General features: G+C 39.6%; 1 long non-coding RNA gene across 1 annotated transcript in view; it reads right to left on the reverse strand.

The window, feature by feature from the left end:
• Positions 1-17,970, reverse strand: part of LOC138741333 (uncharacterized) — a 98,764-nt gene that overhangs the window by 12,356 nt on the left and 68,438 nt on the right. The window contains exon 2 of the long non-coding RNA XR_011343458.1: positions 3,227-3,404. This is a non-coding gene — a long non-coding RNA (uncharacterized lncRNA). The remainder of the gene's footprint in view (positions 1-3,226; positions 3,405-17,970) is intronic.

Below are 17,970 nucleotides of genomic sequence, written 5' to 3' on the forward strand. Positions count from 1 at the left end.
AAATAATTTATCTCCTCCTGGCCCACACTGAACCCCTTTATATCTGGATCCCACCAAATGACTTCTGCCAGTGGTCCATGGAGGTGAATATTCTGATACATTATTTGAACTACAATCTCCCTATAAAGGTTTAATATCTTTCATTTACAACAAATTGGTTGATTTAAGGCAAGTCTCGTTAATTAAAATCAATAATGTCTGGAAGCAAGATTTGAATCTTTCATTGACCAATGAAGTTTGGGATTCTATTTTTAAACTGATTAACACTACATCCCTTTGGGCAAATTCAAAGTGGATCACAGAACACACATGACTAAAGTTAAATTGTCTTATTTTTATTCAGACATAAATCCCCGATGTGACAAATGTAAAACAGGTGATGTCTCCTTAATTCATATGATATCTTTTTGGAATACTCCAAGTTGGATGCCATTTGCCTCTGGTGCGGACCCGCAGGGAGTGAGCAAGCAGATATGCAGCGCTCCCGCAGGGTCAGCCATCCAGTCCACTGCTGTTGGCTCTACCCGGGCTTTGAGGGAGCTGACAGTGTTTTTAGCTTAAATCCCAAGGTAGTAGCGCCTATTAATCGGCAGCAACCATGAGGGGTTCCAGACTCCACGGAAGCGGATGATTGGAGCAGGGCATCAGAGAATGGGAAGATCTCACCCCATCTGAGAAGAAGAAGTGGAAGAGACAACCAGTGGGGACGGTGACCATGGCAGCGGACCAGTGAGGGACCTCTGTGGCTGAGGGACCAGTGCATACGGCGGGCTGCTGGCGACTGCTGTTGGGAGACTCACGAGGGGCTGTAGACTGCTGGAACTGGCTGGAGGGGTACCAGGTATCAGAAACAGAATGTATGGAGTGCCAAGGGTGCCAAAAGGTTCCTGAACATGTTGAAGTTCCGGAACTAAAGCTTGGGTTGCCACTGGTTTGGACTTGACTCTGTGTGGCTGCAAGGGCTACGGAAGTGCTGGAGATGAATCTACAGGCACTCAGTAACTCTTGGGGGAGGGAGGGCGGTCTCTTTTGCTTCTTTCTCTCTGACTGTAAGTCTGACTGTAAGACTGTAAGAGGCACTTAGGCAATTCCTGCTGGTGGTGAATCTGTCTGCCGCAAGGCAGACAAAAAGAAATTTCATGTAATATGACACTGTTTTATTACTACGATAATAAATTGAATCTTGACTCTCCAACGATGATGTTTTACTAACTTCAGTTCAATGTCGCATTCTATCTTTTTCTTCATTGATGCCCAGGTGTGCAATTTTGATTAAATAGAAAGATTGTACTCCACCTATACACCCACGATGGCTAAGGGATATTAGGTCTTGTTTAAATGTGGAAAAAATAAGATATGCTATCATTGATTCAAATATTAAATTTCAAATGATATGAGAGTCAGTGTTGATTTGGAATTTTAGCAGTCCCTCTCCAAGACTGTGCCATTTGGATTTTTGATTGTTAATCCTTAACTTTGTTTAGGGGAAGGGGTTTAGAAATTATTTCTTTTTTTATCTTTTGTTATATTTTGTTGTGCTTCTGAACTTGTACATTTGATCATATTGTAACATTTTTTCTTAGTCCTGTAGCCCATTCCATAATTATATTGTTCAATTTTTTTATTGTAAAAATATCAATAAAAATATTTTAGAAAGCAAGTTTACCTTCAGGCTATCTTGCATGAGGACTCCTAAAACTCATGTAGCTGGTTATTTTCAATTTTCTTCTCATTGAAAAATCATCTGATGGTTTATTTTTTCTACCAAAGTGAATGACAGTGCACTTTCCAACATTATATTTTATTTGCCATGTCTCTTCCCATTCTTCTAATCTCATTTTGGACCTTTGGCTGCCAAAAGAGGATTGGAATAAGAAGGAAGAATTGAAAGACTCCAGGTATATTGGACAGTTGGCGCTGCGGGACGATACGGAGATGTAGCATTATGATATTTCGTGTTACAAAAGAAGGCATTATTGTTTCCATAAATAAAACGATGAGTGACTTGTTCAATAAAAAAGCAGATCAGAATTCAATTTATGGTGTTTACAGTCTCTTGTTGGCTCTTCCTTGTCATTTGTGATCCAAGCTGTTATTTTTATCTCTAAACCATCCAGTGTACAGAAGGAAGGAAAGCAGATGCGGACAATTATATTCATTTGTATGGGAAAGAAAATTAGCTCATGTGTTTGATCACATTAGAACTACCGCAAAAGCTTTTGTATTGCAAATAAGATTTTATCTCAATCTAGACACATTTATTTTTATCTTTTGTCAAGTCAGATAGGAAATGAAAATGCTACAATTTTTTTTTAATCTGAGACATTGCACCAACAAAATACATTCAAAATTGTGTTCTACACAAACTGGAGAGATCTCTGAAATGTGCAAATTGGGTCTGTTCACTGCTGAACATAAAGGAAATGCCCTGTTCCATTGATGTTCTCCTTTTCAACATCAGTGGCTGTGTGAAGTCCCATAGAATCCTCGGCAACTAACTGTGATATTACCAGCCAATCTGAACACCTAATCGCATTAAAGATTTCTCACCCACATTAAGCCAGTAAGTATTATGCAAAACTTTGTCACAGTATGACTTTTTAACAGAATACAAAATAAAGACAAGAACAGATGAGACGATGATAGAAGCTAAAACATGATATAAAAACTCATAACCAAACGAATAAATGTTATACATTGAAAAATTTCTCCACATTACAACCCATGTAGTTAACTAGATTTTTTAAAGGTTAAGGGAGTTGTTAAGCTACATCTCCAGTTTAATTTGGCATTTAAAATCTTAATATCTCCTGCATCAAAGCACTTGATCTCATGGAATTATACAAGAGAGATGCTATTCACATTATTGAAAAATCCATAAACATCAATGAACCAAAAAAACTGCTCCCACATTCTGAAGAGACTTTTTTTAATGATTCAAAGCTCAAGTTCAAATCAAACTCCAAATATCCTGTCAGAGTACATGCATGACTTCACATACAATGCTGAGATTCATTTTCCTCCTACTTACACTGGTCAAGAATTATTTTTAAGCATTTGCTTCCTGAAAAAAAATTGGGGATCATGATAAACAACTTCAAGCTGAACACAAAGATAATTTCAGATTTGCTACATCACGTAGGAAGTTGGAGAAACATTAACTTTCATTGAATTTAGCATGTTTAATCACATAATGATGCCAACACATTGTGTTCATTCAACTGACCTTAAAATGTTTTGTTGCTGGTTTGCATTTATACCCAGCATCTGATGCCTCTTGTGTCAGTGTCCAACAATTGTCAGCCAACACCAATGGGTTCCAGTTACCCTGATTCTGCTTTTCCATGGTCACAGTGTCCTGGTGAAACCTTTCACAATGGTCGTCGCCAACTGCACCAAGATCTCTGGGGAAAATGTCCAAGTGAGGATGCAGAAAATGAATTTTCAATGACATGATGCGCTTCATGGTTTTGTATACATGAAGTAAACTTAAAATATGACAGGAAATCACAAAAATAGGCTCTATGCAAAAAAAGTACATGATAGGAACATTTGAAGGTGAATTTCGTGATCAGCAGCCCAGAATCCATAAAATACACTCAAAGTTGTTCAGAAACCAAAATACTTTTTGTCCGGTGTTATCAGTAACTGTAAAATGATCTCACCTGGACTAAGCATGTCATCACAATGGTCAAGAAAGCATGCCAATGCCTCTCCTTTCTCAGAAAACTAAGGAAATTCAGATCGATCCCTCATGGCAACTTCTACAAGTGCACCATTGAAGGCATACTTGCTGGAAGCATCACTGCACAGTTTTGGAGCTGCTCTGCTCGAGACCAAATGAGGTTACAGAAGGTGTTGAATGCAGCTCAGAACAGCACACAAATTCCCCTCCTCTCTAGTGTCCATTTGCACCTCCCACTGCCTGGAAAAGGTAACTATCTTACTGAAGGGCACATCCCACCCCAGTCACACTCTCTTCTCTTTCCTCCCATCGAGCTATGAACAAACCCTTCAACAGGACTCTTCGATGCTTTTGCTCTGTATTAATTGATCTTTCTCATTGTAACCCTATGCTTTGTATGTGTTCTCTTGCCGTAATGCAAGAATGTTAAGTTGACTTTCTAGAGCACTTATGGAAAAACCCTTCTCAGTGGACCATAAGAGCGGCAGAGAGTATCACCTGGGTCTCCCTCCAATCCCTGCCCCCACCCCCACCCCCATTGACCTGATCTACCAGGATTGTTGACTGAGGAAGGCACACAAAATGCTTGAGGACCCCTTCCTCCCCACATGCAGCATTTCCAGCTTCTCCCATCAAGAAAGAGGTACTGGAATACCAGAGCCAGAACCACCAGGCTTCTTCTGACGGGCAGTGAGAATGCTGAATGACTGATGAATAATCATACAATCCCTCAGAGAATCTACTATTTATTTAACAATATTTATTTCTGTTCATTTATGTACTGCATATAAGTCACTTGCAGATATGTGTGCTAGGGTCTATGAATGTATTTGTATGTTTTTACATTGAGGACAAAAGAATGCTGTTTTGATCCATTGTACTTTAACCAAATAATAACATTTGCATCACAAAAACAGGCCACTTCGGCCATTCTAGTCCATGCCGAACATCTTCTCCCACATAGTCCCATTGATCCACACTCGGACCTTAACTTTCCATACCTCTTTCGTCCATATACCTATACAACTTTAAATACTAAAATTAAGCCAGCATCTACTACTTTGGCCAAAAGCTCATTCCACACTCCCACCACCCTCTGAGTGAAGAAGTTCCCCCTCATGGTTTCCCTAAACTTTTCCCCTTCAATCTCAATCCATGCCCTCTTGTTTGAATCTCCCCACTCTCAATGGAAAAAGCCTATCCACATTTACTCTATCTGTCCCCCTCATAATTTTAAAGACTTCATCAAATCACCCCTCGATCTTCTACACTCCAGGGAATAGAGTCCCAACCTCTTTAACCTTTCCCTGTAACTCATACCCTGAAACCCGGACAACAAATCTTCTCTGAACTTTCTCTATTTTGTTGATATCCTTGCTATAATTCGGCGACCAAAACTGCACACAATATTCTAGATTTGGCCTTACCATTGCCCTATACAACTTCAACATGACATCCCAACTCCTGTACTCAATATTCTGATTTATGAAGGCCAAAAGCTTTCTTCACCACCCTATCTACATGTGACTCCACTTTCAGAATTCCTAAATCCCTTTGTTCTACTGAACTCCTCAATTGTCCACCATTTAATGTGTATAACCTTTGCTGATCAGTCCCACCAAAATGTATCACCTCACACTTCTCAGTATTAAACGCCATCTGCCATCTTTCAGCCCACTCTTATAACAAGCCTATATCCCTATGCAAGCTTTGAAAACTTTCCTCACTGTCCACAACACCACAAATCTTAGTAACATCTGCATACTTATTAATCCAGTTTACTACCCCATCATCCAGATCATTAATATATGTGACAAACAACAATGGACCCAGTACTGGTCCCTGAAGCACTCCACTAGTCACTGGCCTCCAATTTGACAAATAATTTTCCAGCACTACTCTCTGACATCTCCCAACCAAACATTGTTGAATCCAATTCACTACTTCAATACCTAATGATTGAACTTTCCTAACCAACCTCTTATGTGGAACCTTGTCAATGGCCTTATTGAAGTCTATATAGACAACATTCACAGCCTTCCCTTCATCAACATTCTTAGTAACCTCCTCGAAAAACTCTATAAAATTTGTTAAGCGTAATCTTCCATGCTCAAAACCATGTTGACTACTCCCAATCAGTCCCTGTCTATCCAAATAATTGTATATTCTATCTCTAAGAACACTCTCCATTAATTTATCTATCACCAACCTCAGACTCACAGGCCTATAATTACCCGGTTTACTTTTCGAACCTTTTTTAAACAGTGGAACAACATGAGCAACCCTCTAATCCTCTGGCACCTCCCCCATGGCCAGTGACATTTAAATATTTCTGTCAGAGCCCCCACTATTTCTACACAAACCTCCCTCAAGGTCCTAAGGAATATCTTGTCAGGACCCGGAGATTCATCCACCTTGATTCTCTTTAAAATAGCTAGTACTACCTCCTCATTAATCTGTATACTTTCCATTGAATGATAATGATATACTTGGACTTGACCTTGACCTTGAATCATTCCAAGTATAATCTGATAACAAATTTGAAAGTTGAAACTTGAATATCTGCCTTGTGCAATCACTGTTTCAGTATTTGTCTAATTTCCTGAGAAGCCTGCAGAAATGTGGTTCATTCTTTAACCACTTCTACAGGTGCACGATTGAAAGCATCCTGACAGAGTAACACTGACATGAACCTTTTAAGCCCTTTCCTTGCTCTAAGTTGTGTGTAATTCAAGTAAAGGAAATCTAGCAATTGGAAATGTATTATCATTACCTGTCTCTCCATATTAAACCAGTGGCATTAAAGATAAAGCAAATAGATTCCAAACACCAAGGAAAAACACAATGCTGGAGAAACTCAGCAGGTCAAATAGTGTACTTTGTGTAGCAAAGATAAAGGTACATAATCAATGTTTCAGACATGAGCCCTTCATCTAGGTATGAGCAAAATATAGGCAAGTGCCCGGTTCAAGCCCAAAAAGTTGTTATCTTTATCTTTCCTATATAAAGTACTTGGAGCCTGCTGACATTTTGCTCATACCTTGATGAAGGGTTAATGCCAGAAACATTGGTTAAGTATCTTTCTCTTTGCCAAATAAAGTTCACTATTTGACCTGCTGAGTTCCTCCAGTATTTTTGTGCGTTTACTTCAATCACAGTGTCCGCAGACTTTTGTCTTTTACTTCCAAAATGCAAGGTTACCAGCTGGCACTTATAAATGGGGAGTTTCCTTAGCATTTACTCTAATCAGCTGACAAGTCTTCAGCTCACTAGGAACGCTTTGCAGGAATGGGTGAGAATTGGGAAAACATATGTTTTACAAAGAACGGAGAGCCTTTAATTATGATTTTCAAAGATTAATAATAATGTGTTTATCATCGTATACATTGTACATTGTACCTACATGTCCACCAAAATTGTTACTCAACTGTAGCCAGAGAGGAACATCGCAACAAAAAACAGATACAATAATATACTTTAAATTAAATAATTACATAGATAATATTTTAAAATAACTAAGATTCACAGAGAGCAAAGCTGGCTCTTCAATACAGCACTGAGAGAGGTCTGCTTTCAAATAAGACATTAAACCCATGATGTCTCTGCCCCTGATGTTCAAATTTCAGATTTATTGTCAGAGTACAATCATGACGTCACATACAACTTTGAGCTTCCTTTTTCCTACGGGCACCACAAAATTACCCCTAATTGGTAGTGCAAAAATAAACTGTACGCAGGTTAAACATATAAGCAAATAAAAGAACTGTAAACAGATAATGATTGTAAACAAACTGACTGTGCAATACAGAGAGAACAAAGAAAATCAATCAATAAAGTGCACAAGTAAGTGTCCTTAAAGGAGTTTCTGATTAACTTTGTCGTTGAGGATTCTCATGGTAGAGGGGTAGCAGTTGTTTTTGAACCTGGTGATGTGAGTCTTGTGGCAATTATACCTCTTTTTTGATGGCAGCAGTGAGAACAGAGCATGTGCTGAGTGGTGTGGATCTTTGATGATTGCTGCTGCCCTCTGACCAGACCATTCCCTATAGATGTACTCAATAGTGGGGAGGGTTTTGCCTATAATATCTTGGGCTATGTCCACTACCTTTTGGAGGGCTTTACACTCAGGGGTATTGGTGTCCCCATACTAGACCTTGATGCAGCTGGTCAGCATACTTTCAACCACACCTCCATAGAAATTTTCAAGGGTTTCTGGTGTCATACCAAACCTTCGCAAAATCCTGAGGAAGTATAGGTGCTGACGTGCTTTCTTCATGATGCCATTGGTGTGTTGGATCCAGGAAAGATCCTCCAAGATAGTGAATCCAAAGAACCTAATATTGCTCATCCTCTCCACCTCTGATCCCCCAATGATCATTGGATTGTACACCTTTGGTTTTCCCTTCCTAAAGTCAATAACCAGTTCCTTAGTTTTGGTGACATTGAGTGCAAGGTTGTTGTGGTTGCACTACTCAGCTAATTTTTCAGTCTCCCTCCTGTGTGCTGACTCATCCCCTCCCTTTATACAACCCACTACCGTGGTTTTTGTAGATGGTGTTATTGTCGTACTGAGTCATACAGTCATAGGTGTAAAATGAGTAGAGCAGGGTGCTTCAGACCTGATGGAGATTTTGGAGGAAATGTTCTTACCAATCTTCACTGATTGTGGTCTAGAGGTGAGGAAATCCATGATCCAATTACACGGTTGAGTGTTAACTCCCAGGTCTTGGAGTTTGCTGATCAGTTTTGAAGGGATGATAGTGTTAAATGCCAAACTCTAGTCGATAAAGAACATCCTGATATATGCATCTTTGCTGTCCAGGTGTTCCAGGGCTTTGTGTAGAACCAATAAGATAGGATCCGCCATAGACCTGTTTCTATGATAGTCCAACTGGAATGGATCTATGTAACCACTCAGACAGGAGCTGATATGCTTCAACACTAGCCTTTCAAAACACTTAATCACTTTTGATATAAATGCTACAGGTCCATAGACATTTAAGCACGTCACTACACTCTTCTTGGGCACCAGAATGATTGATGTCTGTTTGACACCCTGCTGGAGTGAGATATTGAAAATATCCATGAGTACCTGGTGAGTTGATCAGCACAGATCTTTACTACTCGGCCAGATACTCCATCCAGGGTGGATGCTTTCCTCAGATTCATTCTCCAGAAGGCAGCACCCACATCATCCTCAGATATGGGCAGGACGGGGTTGTCAGGGGACGTGGGGGCTGCGGAGGGGTCGTTCTTTGTTGTTATTGTCACCAAATCAGGTGTAGAAGGCATTGAGTTCCTTTGGGAGAGAAACTTTGCCATCAGCTACTTTACCGTAACAGGTTATGGCATTTAGGCCCTCCCATAGCTGCTGGGTGTCCCTTGTTGTATCCATTTTATGATGCATCAACTCATGATACTCAGAGAGTGATGTTGAAGAACGGTAGGCAAGTTGATCCTTGTTTGGCCAAGATTAATTCCTCAACCATTCTCCAAGTGCTCAATGCAATCTGCTGAAGGAACTTAGTGAGTTGGGCAGCATCAGAGGGAGGAGAAGAATAGCTGACATTTCGGGGATGAACCCTTCACCAAGTCTCTGTGTCTGAATCATTGATTCCGTGCTCTTTGTGGAACCTTGCTGACTATGTTTGATCACTGCTTTTTATGAACTCCCAACAGTGTTGCAGAAGCTGCAAAGCATTTTGCAACATTGAGGTCATTAAGGCACTAGATAAAGGAAGTTCTTCCTTTAATGGGGTGTAAATGATTCAGAACCTCAGCTCTTAGAGTGGGGCCCAGAGTGAAGTAACTAGCAAATCATCAACAAATGACAGAATAACTCTGATTCTCAAATATTTAATGGCTTCTACAATCTGTTCACTTCCTCAAGGTGATTTCATACTGGAGGAGTCACGTGATGGAGTAGTGGCCGGTAGGAGAATACCAGCCCTCTCCAGAAAAGAAGGAAAAAGGTAAAGAAAAAGCAAAGCCCCAGACACACAAACCACAACAAATAAAAAATAAAGGTGTGGAGGAAATGGCACCAAAGAAAGAAAAGCCAAAAACAACGGGAAGAAAAGAAGGAAAGACGCCAGAAGAGAAAGGTGAAGGCCTTACCTGTACGAAGAAGCAGGGACCCGCCACGGAAAGAGGATCCCACTCACTGAGGTCAGTGGAAACCCCGCAGGGTCGCGACCCACCGAACACAGGACTGCAAAGATGGCTCACGGAGCCAAACAGAGGTGTGCAACCACGCATGCGCGAGGAATTGCGCATGCATGATGCGCATGACAAAAACAACACCGACAGGAGGGGGGACCAGCTGTGGAGTGGAACTCCACAGTTGGAACAGCTGAGAAAGACCCAACAGCAGGGCTCCCAGCGGGAAGATACAGAAAATAATGGGAACAGGAGGGAGGAGAATGAAAGAAGGAAATCAGAGACACAACAGATAACCAGCCCAGAAGAAGAGGACCAACATCAAGACACCATAAAAAAATACCCAACAAACTGAGACAAACAGCCCAACAAGAAAATCAGAAGAGACACAGATACAAGGAAGAGAAGAAGAAGACACAAACCCTACAGCAGACACAGAAGAAAAAGAAGGAGAACATCAAGCTCTGCACAGAGAAATAGAAGATAAAGGGAATGGACTGTATATAGATTAAAAAAAATTCAAGAATGTATGGAAGCAGTAAAAGAATGGCAGACACGAGAATTTAATAAAATAAAAAGAAGAATGAATAAAAGGTACAGAAGAAAAAGTGAGTAGATTAGAGCTGGTCATGACAGAAATAGGGAAAAGAGTAGTCAAGTTGGAAGAATGAGAAACAGTCGTAGAAATGGAAGTGGACAACTTAAAAAAAAAATTGGAAGCAACTGATAAAAAAGTTAAAGAAACACAGTTATTAGCTCAGAAGATGGATATAATGGAAAACTATAATAGGAGAAACAATATAAAGATAGTGGGCCTTAAGGAAGATGAAGAAGGCAAAGATATGAAAAAATTTATAAAAGAATGGATCCCCAGGGTCCTAGGAATGCCAGAATTACAGGAAGGAATGGAAATAGAAAGGGAACACAGAACATTAGCCCCAAAACCACAGCCACAACAAAATCCAAGATCCATTCTAGTAAAATTCCTGAGGTATATGACAAGAGAAAATATATTGGAGAAGGCAATGAAAAAAAATGAGAGAAGACAAAAACTCACTGGAATACAAAAGTCAAAAAAAAGTTTCTACCCAGACATAAATTTTGAGCTCCTGAAGAAGAGGAAGGAGTTTAACGCAGCAATCCTATGGAAGAAAGGATATAAATTTATGTTAAGTTATCCAGCGGTGCTTAAAACAGTTATCCCTGGGCAGCAAAGCAGACTGTTCTCGGATCCGGAGAAAGCACGAGAATTTGCAGAATGCCTGCAAAACAGAAAGAGAGATGAAGAGATATAATAAGAACAAGAATGACGACAAACTTCATATAAAGAAGAAAAATAATGTATAAGTAAGAACTAAGAAGGGGAAGAAAAGGGAAGATAGGAAGTAAGGGGGGAATTAAGAGGGTGAGCTTTGTTATATGTGAAGATAAAAGTCTTTTCTGGAGGGGGTTGGGTGGGAGAGAATAACAGTCACTGCAAAATCAGTTGACGCTTGCGAGCGGGTTCGCAATCCAAATGGAGAGGGGAGTTGTGGTTGCCCGGCAAGGGATAAAGGGCAACACAGAGTGGGGGGGACATTTGGGGTTAAGGGAATTTTTTATGTTTTATGTTTTAGAAATATTTTATGTTTTAGAAGTGTTGTCTTACAGTATGTTCAAAAAAAAAACAGAAATGGATAAGGAGGAAAGGTGGTGGTGAGGAAGCGAAAATGAGAGGTAAACAAAGTATGAAATGGCCATGTTGAACTATATGACTATAAATATTAACGGAATACATAACCAAATCAAAAGGAAGGGGGTGTTAAATTTACTGAAAAAAGAAAAAATTGATATAGCATTCGTGCAGGAAACACATCTAAATGAAGTGGAACAGAAGAAATTAAAGAGAGACTGGGTAGGGCATGTAATGACAGCATCATATAACTCAAAAGCCAGAGGAGTAACTATATTAATAAAAATGTACCAATCAAAATAGAGGAGGAAATAATAGATCCAACAGGGAGGTATTTAATGATAAAATGTCAGATATATTCAGAATTTTGGAATTTGCTCAATGTATATGCACCTAATGAAGAGGATCAAAAATTTGTGCAAGATATCTTTTTGAAGATTGCAGATATGCAGGGGATTATACTGATAGGAGGGGACTTTAACCTTAATGTGGACTCAAAGATGGACAAAACTGGACAAAAGACTAGCAGAAAGAACAAAGTAACCAAATTTATGGTTAAATCGATGCAGGAAATGCAACTTTTTGGATATATGGAGGAGACAACACCTAAAGGAGAAGGAATACTCATATTATTCGGGTAGACACAAAACATACACAAGGATAGACCTGTTCCTGTTGTCAGCCCACATCCAAGGGAGAGTTAGAAAAACGGAATATAAAGCTAGATTGTTATCGGATCACTCATCCATGTTATTAGCAATAGAGCTGGAGGACATCCCACCGAAAACGTATAGATGGAGATTAAACTCCATGCTACTTAAAAGACAGGATTTTAGAGAATTCATTGAGCGACAAATTAAAATGTACTTTGAAATAAATACAGAATCAGTGAAAGATAAATTTATACTATGGGATGCAATGAAAGCGTTCATCAGAGGGCAGATAATAAGTTATGTAACTAAGATGAAGAAGGACTACAATCGGGAAATAGAACAGCTGGAAAGGGAAATAGCAAGTACGGAAAAAGAATTAGCAACAAGGGAAGATACAACAAAAAGAAGAGAATTGGCAGACAAAAGAATAAAATATGAAACACTACAAATATACAAGGTGGAGAAGAACATAATAAGACAAAACAGAAGTATTATGAGCTAGGAGAAAAAACGCACAAAATACTAGCTTGGCAGCTTAAGACAGAACAAACTAAAAGAATGGTATTGGCATCAAGGAAAAAGGACAAAGAAATTACATATAACCCAACGGAGATCAATGAAAACTTCAAGGAATTCTACGAGCAATTATATCGAACTGAGAACGAAGGGAAAGAAGACAAAATAGATGAGTTTCTAGCTAAAATTGAACAACCGAAATTGCAAGAAGAGGAGCAAAACAAAAAAAAAAGAGGAGCAAAACAAATTAATAAAATGATTTGAAATAGAGGAAATACAGGATATATTAAAAAAACTACCGAACAATAAAACGCTGGGAGAGGATGGACTCCCAATAGAATTCTATAAAACATTTAAAGACTTATTAATTCCTCCTCTCCTGGAAGTAATGAACCAGAATGAAGAAACACAAAATATGCAAGATTCATGCAAAACAGCAATAATTACAGTAATACCAAAAATGGGGAAAGATCCACTAACACCAGCATTGTATAGACCAATATCTCTACTCAACACAGATTATAATAGCTAAACTATTAGCAAACAGATTGGCCGACTGTGTACCAAAAATAGTAAAACTAGATGAAACTGGATTTATTAAGAAAAGACAAACAACGGACAATATCTGTAAGTTCATTAACTTAATCCATGCAATACAAGGAAACAAGATGCCAACAGTGGTGGTTGCCTTAGACGCAGAGAAAGCCTTGACAGAGTAGAATGGAATTATTTATTCAAAGTACTACAGAAATATATTAATTGGATTAAAGCATTATATAAGGGACAATTGGCGAAGGTAACAGTAAATGGATACATTTCAAACCAATTTAAATTAAGCAGGTCAACTAGGCAGGGATGACCACTATCTCCCTCACTGTTCGCGTTAGCTATAGAACCATTGGCAGAACCGATAAGAACAGAAAATAAAATAAGAGGGATAAAAATAAAAGAGAAGGAATATAAAATCTGTCTATTTGCAGATGACGTCATAGTATACTTAACAGAACTAGAATTATCAATAAAAGAATTACATAAGAAATTGAAGGAATATGGAGAAGTATCGGGGTACAAGATCAACACAAATAAAAGTGAAGTGATGCCAATGAATAATGCGGATTTCACAAAGTTTAAGAAAGAATCACCATTTAGATGGCAAACACAAGCAATTCAATACCTCGGTATTAGACTAGATAATAATCTAGGCCATCTATACAAATTAAATTATCAGCCATTAATGAAGAAATTACAAGACAACTTAGAACATTGGAAAGATTTACCACTAACACTGATAGGAAAGGTAAAATGAATATCTTCCTAAGGATACAATACCTATTCCAATCATTACCAATTCACCTAACAGAGAAATACTTCAAGGAGCTAAAGAAGATAATAAGGAAATTCTTATGGAAAGGGGGGAAACCGAGGATAGAGCTAGATAAATTAACAGAATGATATAAACAAGCGGGCTTACAGCTACCAAACTTTAAGAATTATTATAGAGCAGCACAATTAAGATACCTATCAGATTTTTATCAAACAAGGGAAAAATCAGATTGGACCAGATTAGAGCTAGATAAAATAGGGGAGAAGGTACCTGAACATATACCATATAAGTGGGATGAAAAGCTGGTGCAACATGGGAATTCACCAGTACTGCACCATCTGCTCAACATTTGGAAGAAGATTCATGTAGAAAGGAAAGAAAACAAATTATCAACTACCAAAATTAATATTGACGCAAAATCAACAAATCCCCTTCACAATAGATAATCTTTCCTTTAGAGAATGGGAGAGAAAAAGGATCAAAAGAATAGAAAATTGTTTTTTTGGGAAATAAATTATTATCTTTTGAACAAATGAAGTGCAAATATGGTATAACTCATGGTACAATGTTTGCATACCACCAACTGAAAACCTACTTGAAGGACAAATTGGGAAGCAGGCTGAGGTTACCAGAAGGAAGCTATTTTGAACATGTGATTACAGACACAATGATAATTAAAAGATTTATAACAAACATGTACATCAAACTGCAAGAGAAAGAGAACGAGGAAACAAGCTGTAAACCCAAACAAAAGTGGGAACAAGATCTAAACATAAAGATAAAGAATGAAACAAGGGAAAAGCTATGCTCCGGAACTATGAGAAATACAATAAACACAAGGTTACGCATGATACAACATAATTGGTTACACAGGCTATACACCACGCCCAAAAAGTTAAATAAATGGGACCCAACAGTATCAGATAGTTGTTTTCACTGTCAGGAGGAAACAGGAACAACAGTACATGCAATTTGGGCATGTGAGAAAGTGGAAAAGTTTTGGGAAGATCTAAATCAGATATTAAATAAAATCACAAAAAGCAACATACCAAAAAATCCAGAGATCTTTCTTCTAAGTAATATAAGAAGTAAAGAACTTGGCCTCAATTTAGATGGAGTACAAAAAAGATTTATTTTGATAGCCTTAGCTGCAGCAAAAAAATGTATTATGTCAACTTGGAAATCAGAAGATAGCCTGAGAATATAGCAATGGTACATAGAAATGAATAAATGTATTCCACTGGAAAAAATAACATATAATTTAAGAAATAAAATCACAGTATTCGAACAAATATGGGAACCATACATGGAACAGAACAGAGAAGTCCTACCGTGGACCAACACCCCTTAAAATGACAGAAGGAGAAGAAGACGAAATGAACTGACCCAGTATATAAAAGTAGATGACACAAATTTCTTTTATTTTCACTGTGTGAAGACGTTGTTTAATGTATCATATGTGTTGAACGTTGAGTGGGTGGGGAGGGGGGTGAAGGAGGGAGGGAAGGGAGGGTGAAAAGTGGAGAAAATAACACTGTGTGTATTCAAGAGGGAAATGTTTGTGTGTATTTTGGTCAGTATGGTTCATAGTGTGAAATATTTTTTAAAAATTTAAAAAGGTGATTTCATACTTAACCAGATGAATGAATATTGATGTTTTAGTCAGTTAATATATATATATAGTTGCCCATTCAGAGCCAGCTCTTCAGCGCTTGACGTCCTGCTTTGCGGAAACTGCCAAAATGTTTGGCCTGGAAGTCAGCCTGAAGAAAACTGAGGTCCTCCATCAGCCAGCTCCCCACCATGACTACCAGCCCCCCCACATCTCCATCGGGCACACAAAACTCAAAACGGTCAACCAGTTTACCTATCTCGGCTGCACCATTTCATCAGATGCAAGGATCGACAATGAGATAGACAACAGACTCGCCAAGGCAAATAGCGCCTTTGGAAGACTACTCAAAAGAGTCTGGAAAAACAACCAACTGAAAAACCTCACAAAGATAAGCGTATACAGAGCCGTTGTCATACCCACACTCCTGTTCGGCTCCGAATCATGGGTCCTCTACCGGCATCACCTACGGCTCCTAGAACGCTTCCACCAGCGTTGTCTCCGCTCCATCCTCAACATCCATTGGAGCGCTTTCATCCCTAACGTCGAAGTACTCGAGATGGCAGAGGTCGACAGCATCGAGTCCACGCTGCTGAAGATCCAGCTGCGCTGGATGGGTCACGTCTCCAGAATGGAGGACCATCGCCTTCCCAAGATCGTGTTATATGGCGAGCTCTCCACTGGCCACCGTGACAGAGGTGCACCAAAGAAAAGGTACAAGGACTGCCTAAAGAAATCTCTTGGTGCCTGCCACATTGACCACCGCCAGTGGGGTGATAATGCCTCAAACCGTGCATCTTGGCGCCTCACAGTTTGGCGGGCAGCAACCTCCTTTGAAGAAGACCGCAGAGCCCACCTCACTGACAAAAGGCAAAGGAGGAAAAACCCAACACCCAACCCCAACCAACCAATTTTCCCCTGCAACCGCTGCAACCGTGTCTGCCTGTCCCGCATCGGACTTGTCAGCCACAAACGAGCCTGCAGCTGACGTGGACTTTTTACCCCCTCCATAAATCTTCGTCCGCGAAGCCAAGCCAAAGATATATATAATCACACATTAAATAGAATAAGCCATGAACAGTTAGGTTACAAACTACCCTGAGTTTACATCTGCTCCCCACTTCTGTAATAATAGTGCACATTACTTTGTGATTCTACTGAGTCACTTTCAATTCAAAGTCTTTAGAAGCTTCCCTGTTTTAAGATGAGATTACCGATCCAAAAGTAATCACAGCTGCAGTGGAAGGAGAAACTATCCATTCCCTCCATCACTGCACAGATTCATTTGTTAGAAATCCTCATGCAAGCATAAATAAAGAAAATTTTACTTAGAAATATGACCAGAAAGAAGCCATTCAGCCCTTCAAAGCCATTCTGGCTGATCTCCTGCTTCTATATCTTGTTCTTGCTCTCTCCCTATGCCCTCACTTTTCTATTGCATTGGAACATCTTTCTTCTTTGTTTTAGTTACTTGGCCTTCATTGTCTTTTGTGGGATAGAATTCCCCATGTTCACCACCCTTTGAAATTTCTCCTCATTTCAGTTCTAAGTGTTGTCCCCAATATCTTTGAGATAATGGACCTAGAGTAAAACACAAAAGTCTGCAGACACCATGATTGAAGTAAAAACACAATGCTGGAGAAACTCAGCAGGTCAAACAGCATTCTTTATGTAGCAAAAATACATAACCAATGTTTTGGGCCTGAGCCTTTCATCAAGCTTTGAGCAAAATGTAGGTAGGCATCTGAATAAAATGGACGAGGGGAGACGCAGGGGGAGGTCCACAGGCAGGAGGTCATAGGTGGATAGGAGGGAGGGTACAACAGGAAACAAGATGAGGAAGGATGGCTCCATAAATGGAGAGGGAAGAGGGTGGAGAGCTGGAGAAAAGGAGACAGAAGAAACCAGAGAAGTTGATGTTAATGCCATCCAGTTGGATTGCTCCTCCAATTTTTGGGTGGCCTTGGTTTGACAGCACATGAGGGCATGGACAGACATGTCAGGACAGGAGTGGGTGCAGAATTAAAATACTTGGCCAGGATGGACCCAGTTCTAGATTCCCCAGCCATAGGAAATATTGTTCCTGCTTGTCTGTGACTCTAGCTCAGGGGTCCCCAAACATTTTAGACCATCGACCCACTTCATGGAACCTTGATCTCTCATAGACCCAAGGCATGTACAAAAATGAATAAATAGACGTGTTGTTTCCATGGATTAGTGAGGGAAACTGCATATGGAGCTGGGTCCAAGTGTTCAGCATCGGTTACGGCAACTCCATTCTCAACATCGGGTACAGTGCCACCCACATCTAAAAGTAGCCTCAGGCTCCCAGGCAGGAGCAGTGACCTT

Source organism: Narcine bancroftii, chromosome 8, assembly GCF_036971445.1.
Source record: "Narcine bancroftii isolate sNarBan1 chromosome 8, sNarBan1.hap1, whole genome shotgun sequence".
NCBI classification, from domain to species: Eukaryota; Metazoa; Chordata; class Chondrichthyes; order Torpediniformes; family Narcinidae; genus Narcine; species Narcine bancroftii.